Source organism: Spermophilus citellus (assembly GCF_964194105.1).
Source record: "Spermophilus citellus genome assembly, chromosome: 8".
Classification (NCBI taxonomy): Eukaryota; Metazoa; Chordata; class Mammalia; order Rodentia; family Sciuridae; genus Spermophilus; species Spermophilus citellus.
This window is the reverse complement of record NC_138189.1, coordinates 140,536,140-140,546,915: the sequence shown is the minus strand read 5'-3', so window position 1 is coordinate 140,546,915 and position 10,776 is coordinate 140,536,140.

Here is a 10,776-nt window from a genome sequence, read left to right as displayed (position 1 = left end):
GCAGAGAATGGCACCTCCAAGAGTAAAGAGCTGAGTTAGAGATGCAAATGGGACCAATCCAATTACGTCAAAATTCAGGTCGAGTTCCTTCGCAGATATTCAACCTGTTGTGGGGCAAACAGACATGCTGCTAGGACTTTGCAAAGTAGCCTCATTACAAAGACTCATGGCAATCTCTAACAACAGATTTTACTGAGTAGTAGAAAAACTGCAATTAGAGGAGAAATTAATGATGAAGCAAAGCATGACTTTCAAGCATTAATAAATTGCTTATTTTTCAATCAATGCACAAAAGGAAGATTTTATTCACGTTCTTAGGTGTTTTTAAAAAAATTCAAAGAAGTTTTTCAAAAACCTCTTCCATGAAAAATATTAATATGCATTTAAATAATATTTACGTATTCTAAAAACCATTCTATATTCACTCATTTATGAATAACAAATATTTAATGTGTGTCTACTAAGCACTGAATATGTGGACCCCTTGGTCTTTGGGAGTTCAGGGTAGGCATTGAAGACAAACGTCTATGAATAAATTAAAATCTTCTAAAATACTGATTGAAGGAAACTTTCTAAGTACAAGTTCTTTCAAGTCATTTATCCCTTATTGAAACATATGCCATTTTCTTTCCCTCTGTGTTTATTGGTGCTTTGATCTGTGTTGAAAACAAATATTAGCAATTCAAGGAGCAGCTACATTTATGGCTTCATTTAAAAAAAATATGCTAAATTATTTGTTCTGCATAACTTAAGAAGTGGAAGACCCATCAAACTGCAAATTTCCCAAGGTCAAAAATCATGCTCTCTGTCCCACTGACAATTTTATACTTCCTTATTAAGGGTTTACTAACAGAGCAGTTCATAGTTCATGTAGTTTCAGGTCTCAAAAGTTTAGTACTTAGTTCAATCTTTGCTAGAGCAATTGAATTGAGTTATGCTATTTTTTCTGCACATATTAAAATATCAAGCACACATTGCTAAGAGTCTCATCATGATTATATCTCCTCCCTTGAAATGATATTCAATTTTTTTACTTCCGGTAGCATTCAACAAGAATAGCTTTGCTGTTAAATTTAATTGGTTGAATATGCATTTTTTTTACACATTTTGATGGCTATAAATTTTCCCAATATAACAGCTTTGAGACAATATGGCCAAATTTTCTATAACCCTGAGGTTTTATTCACTACTAGATTTAAAACAAAGATCAAACTGAGTATTATACCCTCAAGTGGGTGTGAGAGGAAAGGCTACAGTGAAATTCTCAAAATGTATCTCAAAACAGTAAAAGCCACCCCCAAACAATAACATTTCTAAGCTCAAATGTCTGCTTAAAATATTTTAAGTTGCACAAATAGTGTGAAATCATCCTTTAAAACCCGAATTTAGAATATATAGAGTATTATTTATTTGCTACTAGAAAAATCACTCTGGTTTTAGCTAATACTAGCTTCACTTCAGTCACATACAGGTTTAATATCACAACACACAGAATCACAAAGTGGCAAGTTGCCCCTAGTCTTGGATGTAGAATTTGTACCAGCTGGGAAAAAATGGGGCAATTTTGTTTGTTTGTTTGTTTTTCCCTCACCAGGGATTGAACCCAGAGGGGCTTAACCACTGAACCACATCCCCAGCCTATTTTTTTTAATTTTTATTTTTTTTTGTTCTTTTTCGTTATACATGACACCAGAATGAATTTTGACATATATATATATATATATATATATATATATATATATATATATGGAGTATAATTTCCCACCTTGTGGCTGTACATGATGTCATGATGTGGAGTTAGACTGGTCATATATTCACATACAAACACAGGAAATTTATGCACAATTCATTCTACTGTCATCCTATTCCCATCCCTCCCTTCCTTCCCTTCATTCCCCTTTGTCTAATCCAGTGAATTTCTATTCTTCCCTTTCTCCCTATTATGTGTTAGTCTCTGCACATCAGAGGGAACATTAAGCCTTTGGTATTTTGGGATTGGCTTATTTCACTTAGCATGATAATTTTACTTAGTCTCTGGTTACATCCATTTACTAGCAAATGCCATAATTTCATTTTTATTTATGGCTGAATAATATTTCATTGTGTATATGTACCACATTTTCATTAATCATTCATCTGTTGAAGGGCACCTATGCTGCTTCCATAGCTTAGTGAATTGAGGTGCTATGAACATTGATGTGAGTGTGTCACTATAGTATGCTGATTTTAAGTCCATTGGGTTTGGGCTGGGGATGTGGCTCAAGCGGTAGCGCGCTCGCCTGGCATGCGTGCGACCCGGGTTCGATCCTCAGCACCACATACCAACAAAGATGTTGTGTCCCCCGAGAACTAAAAAATAAATATTGAAAATTCCCTCTCTCTCTCTCTCTCTCTCTCTCCTCTCTCACTCTCTCTTAAAAAAAAAAAAAGTCCATTGGGTTTATGCCAAGGAGTGGGATAACTGGGTCAAATTGTGGTCCCATTCCAAATTTTCTGAGGAATCTCCACACTGCTTTATAGAGTGGTTGCACCAATTTGCAGTACCACCAGCTATGTATGAGGGTAACTTTCTCCCCACATCCTTGCCAACATTTACTGTTAATTGTATTCTTGATAATTGCCATTCAAATCAGGGATTTTTTTATTGACAACAATACACAGAGCTTGGGTCCTTCAGTATTCCTTTGAAGAATGTTGACTTTCTTTTTTTAAAAAATTGTTCTAATTTGTTATATATGATAGCAGAATGCATTAGAATCCATATTACACATATAGAGCACAATTTTTCATATCTCTGGTTGTATACAAAGTATATTCACACCATTTGTGTCTTCTTACATGTACTTAGGGTAATGACATCCATCTAATTCCACCATCTATTTTATACCCCTTAGCGCCTCCCTTCCCCTCTCTCCCCTTTTCCCTACCTAGAGTTTGTCTAATCTTCCCATGCTCCCCTCCCAACCACACTATGAATCAGCCTCCTTATATCAGAGAAAACATCCGGCATTTGTTTTTTAGGGGGATTGGCTAACTTCACTTGGCATTATCTTCTCTAACGCCATCCATTTACCTGCAAATGCCATGAGTTTATTCTCTTTTATTGATGAATAATATTTCATAGTGTATATATACCACATTTTCTCAATCCATTCATTTACTGAAGGTTATCTAGATTGGTTCCACAGTTTAGCTATTGTGAATTGTGCTACAGCAAACATTGATGTGACTGTGTCCCTGTAGTATGCTGTTTTTAAGTCTCTTTTGTATAGACTGCAGAGTGGGATAAGGGGGTCAAAAGGTGATTCCATTCCCAGTTTTCCAAGGATTCTCCATACTACTTTCCATATTGGCTGCAGCATTTTACAGTCCCACCAGCAATGTATGAGTGTTCCTTTTCCCCCACATTCTTGCCAACACTTATTGTTTTTGTTCTTAATAGCTGCTTTTCTGACTGGAGTGAGATGAAACCTTAGTTTTGATTTGCATTTTTTTAATTGCTACAGATGTTGAACATTTTTTTCATAAATGTGTTGATTGATTGTATATCACCTACTGAGAATGTCTGTTCAGTTCCTTGGCCCATTTACTGATTGGGTTATTTTCTGTATTGATGTTTAGCTTTTTGCATTCTTTATATACCCTAGAGATTAGTGACCTATCTGATGTGCAAGTGATAAAAATTTGCTCCCAAGCTGTAGGCTCTCTATTCACCTCACTGATTGTTTCTTCTGCTGAGAAGAAGCTTTTTAGTCTGAATCCATCCCACTAATTAATTCTTGATTTTAATTCTTGAAATGCCTTTGACTTATGGGTGTTGATTTTGTTTCCTGCTATTTTGCTGAATTTATTTAATAGTTCTAGAAGTTTTCTGGTAGAATTTTTTGGATCTTCTAGGTATAGAATCATATTGTCAGCAAATAGTGTGAATTTGAGTTCTTCTTTTCCTATCCTTATCCCTTTAATTTCTTTCCTCTAATTGCCTTGGTCAGTGTTTCAAGAACTATGTTAAATAGAATTGGTGAAAGAGGGCATCCCTGTCTTGTTCCAGATTTTGAAGGGAATGCTTTCAATTTTTCTCCATTTATAATGATGTTGGCCTGGAATTTAGCATATATAGCTTTTATGATGTTGAGATATGTTTCTGTTATCTCTAGTTTTTCTAATGTTTTGAACATGAAGGGGTGCTGTATTCTGTCAAATGTTTTTTCTGTGTCTATTGAGATGATCATATGTTCCTTATCTTTAAGTCTTTTGATGTAATGAATCATATTTATTGATTTCTGTATGTTGAATCAAACTTGCATCCCTAGGATGAATTTTGGGTAGACAAGTAAGTGGGAAGACAGTAGAATACATAAAACAAACACACATATACGTTAAGAAAAATTTTTAAAATGTTAAAATAGTAGACATTGGTGGTGGGGGGGAGAATATACAACACTAGTGTAATATACTTTTCAGACATCCGAGTCCTCAAAATCCTAATTCATGCCAAGTACTTGGTTTCACATATTTTGAGGATGTGAGGGTGGGAGAAAAGACTGGGAGAGGAAAATAAAAAATCTTGAAGGAAGATACAGGTATTGTTTTGGTTGGAGGTCAGTATCTTTCCTACTTACCTTCTCATCCAATAGGTGGGGTCCTCTGTTGTTAGCTGGTATCTCCACCCTCAGGATGGTGAATGTATCCAGGGTGTCACTATGCCAGGGTCGCGGCTGCTGGGGAGAGGGGGGAGTTAGAAACCGGGTACCTGGCCAACTGGAGTTCCAAACTGGGAGTTGCTCCTACTGAAGATGGTGATGAAGGTGGCCCAAGATTGAGGCATGTGCTTTTAGCAATGGGGTATGGGGTCAGGTGAGCGGAGCCCAGCAATGGCATTGGATGGTGAGTTCAGAGACGAGTTCTGTAGCTTGCAGTGTGTGGCTCTCTTGCTGACTTCCAAGCCTGTGTGAAATTCTCTGGTGCAGACAGGCTACTGCGCATAGGAGACTATCTTTGCTGCTGCGGAGTCCCAAGATGACAACGACTGGGAAAGTCCCCCGTTGGTACATGGGGGTCCACATGGAAGTGGCTGCCAGAGTTCCTGTGCATGAGAAGCTACCAGGTGTCCTGCGTGGGAGTGGCATCCATGATTTCTGCTCAGGTGGGTGGCCAGAAATTCTGCACTGGTGCTGATGATGCTACTCGGTCCCGATAGTCCTGCATGGGCAAGTAGTTGGGAGACCTACTCTGACGCTGAGGCCTGGAGCCCTGGACCAGCATGGTGCCCGTGATTCCCATATGGGAGCAAGAATTTTGCTTGCAGAGAAGCAGTATTCTCACAACTTGAGTCCCAGGTCACAGAGCGACACAGAATGCTGCCTCTCTCTGGCCTGCCATCTTGGATTCCGAATTACCATGTATATTTCTAAAATTCTGTTTTTATGTTTTTATTTTGAGGCAGGGTCTCACTAAATTGCTCAGGGCTTTGGTAAATTGCTGAGGCTGGCTTTGAACTCATGATGCTCCCACCTCAGCTTTCCAAGCCACTGGATTACAGATGTGTGCCTTCCCATCAGGTGGCAATCATGTTCTTAATGAACAAATTTTGAGGCAGAGAGTCCCCCAAGCCTTTTGGGTTTTCACCATCAGTACTTACTTAGCTATCTTAAAAGTCAACAGACAGGACAGACTAGGCAGAATATGAGTTGGGGGCTGGAGAAGATGGGTAATGGAGAAGGGATGCTACCAATGTCACACTACTTCTTGGGATAAATGGTCTCTCAGTGTAAAGCATGATATTTTCAAGAAAATGTAGCCCTAATGAACTGAGTTTGAAGAATGGAAATTTCCAGTTGTTTATATTTTGTTTTAATGTATTTTAAGTACTGGGGATGGAAATTTTTTATTTTAAAATAGAATTTTTTGCAGAAAACAAATATTAGACTGACAGCTGAACACATCTACCTAAACTTTAGCTGTTGGCCTAGGGAGACTGTGAGCGAGCACCAAGGAAACAGAAGGTGAAGAAAGCGCTTTATAACTCCCCACCACTCCTTCCCACAAAACTAAGTCTTGTGGAAACTCATCTAACTCAAGAATGAGTAAGGGAAAATATTCCTCATGATTGACAAACAGTACAATAAAATGGGGTGGGATCATGCAATTATCCTAAGGATTTATGGAAAGGAAGCAACTTTGAAAATATTTTGCTGTAACCAGAAAAAAAAATTCAGAAAATCATTTGCCATTCTAAAAATGCAAGAAAATATGGCATGTATGAAATCAGAATTAAAACTCATGAGTCAGTATTAAGTTGAAATGAAAATGAAAGTTAATATGAAAGGAATTGCAAATAACTTAAAAATCATAATTTTCTCCAATTACATTGTATATTAAAATATATATTGTATATTTAAATTATATATTGTATATTAAAATTATATATTGTATATTTAAAATGATAATTTTCTACAAGATGGAATTTATAGTAAGTATATCTTGGGTGATTCCATACACAGAGATAATACAAATAGCCATCCAATGGGAAATTATATTAAAGGGCAATTTTAGTTAAGAATGATATGTGCTTTGTTTTACTTTGTTTGTCTTCTAGGCATGCTTTAATGTTTTTTCAAGTAGTAAGATCAGTTTTTAGAATAGCAATGCATGGTGTTAAATTTTCCTTCCATCAGTGTTAAGTAGGAACATTTCTTTCACATGAATCTCAGTACCTTAATAGCAGCAGAAATTGTGTCATTATTTACTGTATTTTGTTAAATTATATCTTGCTTTAACTTGTATTCCCCTGATGTTTAAGATGTTATTTCTTAAATACATGTCAATGTTGAATTTTTTTCTTCTTGGTACCTGTCACACTTTTTCTCCATTTTCTTGATGATTTGTATGATCTCTTTTGGTGTGGCACTCTTATTTGCCATATACCTTTAATATTTTTCTATACTTTTAATATTATTTATGCTGTGACCTCCGAATAGAGACATTAATATGGATTTAATCCTCTCAATATCCTTTCCAAATTTTTGCACTGTTTTTACCCTTACAAAGAATATTTTTCTTAACCCAACATAAATATTTGGTATAGAGAGTACTGTTTTATGATAAAGATACAATGCCAAAGTGGTAAGAGAAACTGCTGTTTAATAAAATTTGATTCAAAAAAAATGACCTGAAGTGTACAATTAAGAATTTGGAGAAAAATAATATATACCTAAATAATTTCAAATGTATTTCACTATATAAGCTTAAAATTTAACTCAAAAAGAAGCAATTAAAAATTTTATTTCAGAAGTCTAAATTAGGAACTACCTACATTTTGACAACAGTAGATAGATATTTGCCTACAAAAGATAAATAAATCTTGGTTAAGTAAAAAACAAATCTTAGTTTGAGTTTTATGAACATTAGTTATATCAAAAATAGCAATGATAGGACTGGGGTTGTACCTCAGGGGTAGAGCACCTGCCTAGCATGTGTGAGGCACTGGGTTTAATCCTCAGCACCACATAAAAATAAACAAAATAAAGGTGAAAAAAAAAGAATTCAAAATCATTTGGAACATTTGGGATATTTCCAGTTATAGACCATTTCAAAGAAAGCCGCTATAAGCATTTTTGTTGTATCTTTTGTGTGAACATATAACTTTTTTAAAATAAATTGTTGCCTGATACTAGGTCACAAAGATAGTCTTCTATGATTCCTTTTAGAACTTTTATACTTTCATGTTTACGATTCATTTTTGAGTTACTTTTTAAATATGATGGTATAACATATGAAAGTCCATTTTTGGCATATTAATATCCAATTTATTCCATTACCATCTCTTGAAAAGCCCATCCTTTCCCAGTAGAATACTTTTATACTTTTGTTGAAAAATCAGATATATATATGTATATAGATATGTAAATATATATGTATATATTTATATACACACATTACTTTAAAAAATAGCAATGATGAATTATAAAATTACTGAGAAACATTTGATTAAATATTACTTAAATTTAAAAAGATTATAAATGAAATGCTACAACAAAGTTCTAAGGAATGCATTTAGTGAAATAATATAATATAATAATGTGATTATATGACATGAAGAAATATAAAATTTTTGTTTGAAAGTTTGTATTAATATCAAATTTAATGTCAATCAATATCATTTCTAGAACAAGGAGAGAAGAACACTTCATCTTCATGTTATAAATTTAGTGTCACAAATTGCATCACCTTTGAGGAGTTTTTAAAATTTTTTAAATATGAAATCAATTGGAGTTTTGATAAACTATCAAATTGAAAAAAGTAGTGAATTTTTAACATCTTCAAATACAACTGCCATAAAATAAACTGAAGGTGTTCAAAGCATTCAGTTTTATAACTTTTGATATACGTACACACCCATGATTACAATCAAGGTAGTAAATGTGTCCATTTCTCTCCAAAGTCTACTTATTCCCCTTATAATATCTCTCTATTCTCAACCCTGTCCTTAGGATACTGCTGATGTTTGCTGTCACTATAGATTTATTTGTATTTACTATAATTGTATACACAAATGGAATTATACAATATGTACTAGTTTGCCTTCCTTCAATTAGTATATTCATTTAGAAAATCATCCATGTTGTTATACATATATATATCTACATGGGTTATATATATATTTTTTTCTTTGTATGACTGAATAGTATTACATTATTTGGATAAACCACAATTTGTCTGTACATTCATGTGATGATAGACATTTGGGATATTTTCAGTTTATATATTTCAAGTAAAGCTGCTATAAACATTGGTGCTGTATCTTTTGTGTGAACATATAGCTTTTTTTTTAATTGTTGCCTGACCCTAGGTCACAAAGATAGTCTTCTATGATTCCTTTTAGAATTTTTATATTTTCAGGTTTATAATCCATTTTAGTTACATTTTAAATATGGTGGGATGATATATGTAAGTCTATTTTTTGCATATTACTGTCCAAATGTTTGTTCTATTACCATTTCATGAAAAGCCCAGTCTTTCCCCAGTAGATTGCTTTTATACTTTGGTTGACATCAGACACACACATATGTATGTGTATGTTTCTGGACATTCTCTTCTGTTTCATTGATCCATTTGTCCCTCTTTTAAGGTAATACTAAACTGACTACAGCTTTGTAAGTTTTGTAATCAAGGACACTTATTTCTCCAAGTGGTTTATTTTTTCTTTTTCTGGGTTATTTTAGTAGGTTCTTTGTATTTCTATTTGAAACTTAGGGTTGGCTTTCTTTTCTACAAAAAGACTGCTTGATTTTAATTTACGATGGCACTAAATTTTTGAATCATTTTGGGCGGAATTAATATCTTAACATTAATCTTTGAGAGATCATCAGAACTCATTCATCCATTTACATGACCCATTCATCTATCCATTCAAGGTTATTTAATGAGCATTGGTTATATACTTGGCATTGTTCAAGGAACTGAAGATATAACAGTGAAGAGAAGTGACAGTGTTAAGAACAAGTGTTAAACATTATAAATAATAAAGTTGTCTAGTGCATTAGGAAAAAAGTGATAGATTTGTGGGAAAAAGGAATGGAAAATTGAATTGTATGCAGTCAAGACAATGGATGCAGATTGCAAAGGTACTGGAAAGACTTCCTGAAGAAAGTGACATTTGAAGGAAATGATGCAATTAATCATGGGAGAAGAGCTTGCCAGGTGGAGGTGAAAGCCAGTGCTTAGTTAGAACACAGAGGACTATTTGGGAAAAAAAAAAAAAAACAAGGAAAACTCTGTGACCAAAGTGGTAGGTCAAGAGAGAAAAGGGGAGGTCCCTCCAGGCTACATGAGTATTTAAGGACTTTAGATTTTTAATTGACTAGAAATGAGAGTCAGTCACTCAAGAGGTAAAATGCAGCAACACAACAGAAAAAGAGAGTTGAGGAACAAAAGAAGTGATCTCAAGACCTACTAAGTGACAAAGGTAGAGATGTTCAATTAAAAATAAGAAAAGAAAATATGGCTGCCAGTTCTCACACCTCAGTGACTAGCAGCAATAACTCCAGAAAGTTTCAGATGAAGTGATCATACATATATGGTCTCTCTCTCTCTCTCTCTCTCTCTCTCTCTCTCTCTCTCTCTCTCTCTCTCTCTCTTTCTCTCTCTCTCTCTTTCTCTGAGAGATAGCATAGATACCTGCAACCATATACAAGACAGATAGATCAGCAAGAGATAAAGTTTCAAATGAAGCTAATCTTTACAGAACAAAGGTACGAATCCCAGGCAGTGTGGAAGAGCAGTATGTCTGACATTGTATTCAGATTCTGGCTAATTTTTCCTGTGCCAATTACATGTTGTTATCACCATGAATTGTTTAGGATTCAAACAAGAATAGCAGATGTGCTGCTGGAGAGCTGGCTCATCAGCACCAAAGTCCTCCTCATTTGGATTCAGATGTGCTAGACTGGTTGTGTGAAAAGAATCCTTGAGGAAGGAGGATGAGCCGCCCAAGGAACTGATGAAGGCAAATACACTTAAAGATATGTCAGGGACGTATTTAGGGCCAGACCTGGAGCAATGTCCTGTGCTTGGGAAAAGACAGGAGCTTCAGCTGAGAGGATAGGGAGTCGGGAAGCAATCAACCAAAGAGTTAATTCATTTTAGCAAAAACCTTTGTGTTTTGCTAAGAGACAAAAAATTGACATTATGATCAAAAATAGGCCATGTAAATGAAAGCCCAAGACTGTAATCACAGAAAATAATCTCTCAGCAAAGCATTCTGGAAGCAACTTT